At 48.3% G+C, this 4,977-nt stretch overlaps 1 long non-coding RNA gene across 1 annotated transcript; it reads right to left on the minus strand.

Moving 5' to 3' along the window:
• Positions 1–284: 284 nt before the first annotated feature.
• LOC124669739 lies at positions 285–1,661 on the minus strand. Its single transcript, XR_006992308.1, has 4 exons — positions 1,366–1,661; positions 1,044–1,277; positions 758–959; positions 285–401 (listed from the first exon to the last, which is right to left on the minus strand). It is a non-coding gene; the product is annotated as an uncharacterized LOC124669739 (long non-coding RNA).
• Positions 1,662–4,977: the final 3,316 nt, after the last annotated feature.

The raw sequence follows: 4,977 nt of genomic DNA on the forward strand, positions 1-4,977 counted from the left end.
GAATACCTTAGGCGGATATCCGAAATACTCCGCGTATATGTTAGGTGGTATGCACGAACTATCACGTCTCGACATGATGCAAGATGCAAACAGATGTATGGATGGCATATTCATGTGCAGCACATTTTTCTGATCAATTTTCATATAGAACACATTTTATTTCGATATACGGTTTGCAAGATATGACACATATTATGTAAAAATAAAGAACGAGAGGAAAGGCGAGGGCGAATTGGGCCGGACCTGCATCGTCCGAGGCCCGATCCGGCCTGGCTGGTGGCGACGGTTAGCTTCGGGCCGCGCGGGTGATGTGCTGCGCCGGTGGATCGGGGCTTGGCCCATCAGCGGAGACGGATCTGATCCAGAACAAATCGGGGCTTGGCCCATCAGCGGAGACGGATCTGATCCAGAACAAAAAGAGGCTTAAATCGCCAGGCAGGAGATCCGAAGTTAAGTGTTGATTAACATGGCATATCATGGCATGGGTGCGCTACTTCAATATTAAACGGAGCGGGGAATACCTTAGGCGGATATCCGAAATACTCCGCATATATGTTAGGTGGTATGCACGAACTATCACGTCTCGACATGATGCAAGATGCAAACAGATGTATGGATGGCATATTCATGTGCAGCACATTTTTATGATCAATTTTCATATAGAACACATTTTATTTCGATATACGGTTTGCAAGATATGACACATATTATGTAAAAATAAAGAAGAGAGGAAAGGCAGGGGCGAACTGGGCCGGACCTGCACTGTCCAGGGCCCGATCTGGCCTGCTGGTGGCGACGGTTAGCTTCGGGCCGCGCGGGTGATGTGCTGCGCCGGTGGATCGGGGCTTGGCCCATCAGCGGAGACGGATCTGATCCAGAACAAATCGGGGCTTGGCCCATCAGCGGAGACGGATCTGATCCAGAACAAATCGGGGCTTGGCCCATCAGCGGAGACGGATCTGATCCAGAACAAAAAGAGGCTTAAATCGCCAGGAAGGAGATTTGATCCTGGGATCTGCTGGGTTAGGAAGCAGGGCACTCACCACTATGCTGATGCTTCAGTTGTTGAAAGAATTGGGCCGCGGGTTCTTTTGAAGCAGAAGTGGCGGAGCTCGGCCAGGACAGCCATGGCGCAAACGCCCGTGGAGCACTGCCCTGGTGGTTACGACCTAGACGGGACGAGGGAGAGGGCGTCGGGCGTGCGCGCCGCCGCGCTGAACCTGAAACGGGCGGCACGGAGTTCATGGGATCACCGAAGCACCACAGGGGTCGAGCACCTGTGAGGACGATGGCTGGTCAACGCCGGTAGAACAACATAGAGCGGGAAACAGAAGGGGAAGGGGTCCATCACGCGCGAAAACTCACCAGGAAGGTCATGGAGAGGTCGGGGAGGCCGGAGATCGACTAGAGCGGCCGGAATCGAGGATTATCTCGCCGGCGTCGGAGAGGGAAATGGCGATTTTGCGGGCGATTGGAGAGGTTCCGGTTCGATTCCTCGCATGAGGATGGAGAGGACGACGAGGCTCATCGATCGGTACCGGCGGCGAGGCTTGGGGTGGACGGAGTCGTCGACACGGTCAAGAATCGTGTGGCAGCCATGGCGCTCGGTGGAGGAAAAATCCTCTCTGGTTTAGTTTTCGTGAGAAAGGGGAAAGAAGGGGAGGAGCAGGTGGGTGCGGATGAGGACGAGGAGCTGCTGAGTGGCCCAGAGATAAAGCGGAAGGGAGGGAGGAGGACCACGCGCGAGATGGTGTTGTCGTTGTCCAGGAAAAGGGGAAGAGCACGCCTCTCTCATGCTCTGCGTGGAGAAAGACGAGCACGAGGTTGTGAAGGGGTACGGAGGGCTTGGCAGGTGGGCTTGGCTGGCTCAGGCCTGGGAAAGAAGAGGCCTCCGGTTGGCAAGGTATGGGCCTGGTCGGCTGGGCTGCAGGGAGAGAAGGAAGAAAAGGGCCAGAGAGAGGCCTGGATTAGGGGTTAGAGTTTTGTTTTTAAAACCTTTTCTCCTTTATTTTGAAAACTGCTTTGAATTTAAAACAAACCAGAAACCAAACTTGATTTTGAAGTAGAAAACAGTTGAGAACATTTAATTTATTTTGTAAATTTGATATGGTGGTTTTGTTAAATGAGTAGAAGGAGGTGGTTTATTAAATACACCATATGAGAGGGTAAAACCAAAATAGTTTCTATTTAAAATTATTTTATTTAGTAAAATCATGGATGATATGATGCATGATGATGCACAAAAGAAAACAACAAACAATTCTAATATGGGTGCTACCCGGGGCCGTTACACCTAGCATGAATATGAGATGATATATGGTTTTAAGTATTAATGTGTGTTAGTTTTCTCTCTTGATATTACGTGTTGTGCGCCATGTAATATATGCCTATTGGGCTTGAGAGGGAACTACTCTTTGAAGTGTGGTAAAGTGAATGGCGGGAAGTGACATTACCGTATCGTCGCTTTGACACATGAATAAGGGGGATAAGAGGGATTCACAAAGCTCATACCGATGACCATGGGTACACCCCTTAAATAGCACTAGTCCATATGTGGCTGCAGAAGGCTAGATGTTGTGGTTATTTAGAGATGTGATGACCGAAGATTTACTGGGTGCATCTTATTACGGATCTCTCCCACACACAACATAATTAAAATCATATTTTATCTTAATTAACATGAATCCTAGTGCTAGAGTTGGATCCAATAATGTCACATCCCGAAATTTTCCTAATTTTGGAATGTCAAATAAAAATAAAAATCTATGCTTGATGGTTGTCTTGATTGAAATTCACAAGAAATTAAAAAAAATTTGTTATTAGAAAGGTATTTCTAAAATAGAGTTTTCGTAAACAATTGCTTTTAAATTATTTCAAAGTTTTAAGATTTTGAAACCATAGAGATTTTATTTGACTTTGCAAAGTATTTCCCAAGTAGCCATATAGGCCAAAATGCATAAACCATTTAATATTTTTTATTTAGTTAGACAATAAAGTATTATTTGATGTCCTAAAAGTTTATTTTAAGTTTTACAAATTTATCGGATTCTGTTTGAATCAATTTGAAGATCTAAAACAAAAGTTAGAAAAGAAAAAAAAAATTGAAAAAAAAATAAAACGACCCAGCCTACCCAGCTCTCTCTCTCTCTCTTGGGTCGAACTTCCCTGGCCCATCTCGACCGAACGACCCACTGAATGATCATCTCCAACCTGGAGCACGACCTTCAGGTGCGTGAGCATGTCTATGGCAGTTTACCTTCCCTCCTCCTCTCATCAATTCTATCGGACGTTTACGCTCACCATCAACACGAGAGTTACTCCTACTTAAAATCCCAAACCAAGGTGCACCAAATGCCATCCATCGGCATACAGCTCGTCGATCTCCTTCTTCAGCCCTTACCAACACAAACCGAGGAGAGCAACGAGTGTCCTTTTCCTTCCTACCTCATTTTCATTCTCAAACTTTTTGAAGAGGAGCTCTGTATAACCCATGCCGATCATGCATTGAAAGCCACACACTCGAGTTCATCGCTAGGTTCCGCCATCCACGGTGGTCATCTCGTCGAATCCTTGCACCGAAGATGCCCTCGTCAAGGCCTACCTCCAGGACATGATGGTGCGTCTTGTTGTTGCCGTTGTTCGCGATGTCACCGGAGCCATGCCATTCACGTCGTTGAAGAACACAACTGCAGTCATCGGAAGATTTCCACCACCAGTGAAGGTATTAGATAGATCCTTTCTGAACCCTTTCTTTTCCGTCTATCCTAGCGCACCCCTCTGAGGCCTTTGTTTGATTTCTTGCGCACCGGAGCGATGCCACACCGAGCTCCCGAAGGTCGCCGTGTCGCGCACCTACGGATCGGGCCATTACGCACACGGGAAGAGCTGCCGAAGACCCGGTGACCACGTACTTGTGCACACGCCATGCGCCGTGATCACGGACGTTGCCCATGCCTCGATGAAATTCTGAAGACCGAGAGAGTGCCATCTGTTAAGGAATATTAGTATTGGTCTAGGTCTCTATGAGTCCGTATTTGGCTAGGTTTACTATTCTTGTGCCTTAAGTCATTTGTACTATATATTGTGGCATTTGGCCCCCTGGTAATACAAGTTGCTATTTGTCTAACATGGTATCAGAGCCCGATTAGGGTTCCCCACGTCGCAACTTCGTGCTGCTGGTTTCAATAGGATTTTTTTTTCCGATCGCGTTCGTCGTCGTACCATACGACTGCTTCTGCCGCGCTTGTACGGCTGCTTATCTCCCCAATTCAATCTTCCGCTACTGCTTCGTGTATCTCCATGGCTGTTGTTCCCGGTATGTTTGTGCTACTCATCGGAGCCTTTGCTGCTAGCCCTGACTGGATTGCGTCTGCATGATGCTATCTTTCTGCTGGAGCTAGCTTCCCGGATACCATCTCCGCCCACTTGATGCGTCCGCCGTCGCCTGCTTGCCGGCCGTCTACTGTGCGTTCGCCGCCGCGTGTTCCAACGGTCACCCCGTCTGTCAGATCCTGGCCACTGTTGGTCGCCGCCCCGTCCGCCAGATCCCGATCGAGGCCGCCCTCCAGATTGTGGTCATCAACCAGATCGTGGCCGCGTGCGTGAATCAGTTTCCCGATCTGTTTGTAAGCATTGACTTATCCCAACTCCCAAGCTGGCTGCTCTGCTCTTGGTTGTTGCTGCATGTGTTGCTTGTGCGTGGGCTCGTTTGGGCCATGCTGGGCTGCTCTTGTTGGTCTGCATATGAACTACTTTTGCTGGTGCTGCTGATTGTGTTCCTCTCTGTTGCTGGTAAAAAAAATCTTGTCATGTCATCTTTCAGCACCGTCTCTCTTCACTCTTCGGTGATATTCGACTGTATCTATCTCGACCTTTTCTAGTTTTCTTCCGTTGCGTCCACCAAGTCCGTTGATCTTTTGTGTCTCTCTTGTCATGTGAGTCCACCATACCTTTATGTCAGCCTGTTCGTCGTCTGCT

Source organism: Lolium rigidum, chromosome 7, assembly GCF_022539505.1.
Source record: "Lolium rigidum isolate FL_2022 chromosome 7, APGP_CSIRO_Lrig_0.1, whole genome shotgun sequence".
Lineage (NCBI taxonomy): Eukaryota > Viridiplantae > Streptophyta > Magnoliopsida > Poales > Poaceae > Lolium > Lolium rigidum.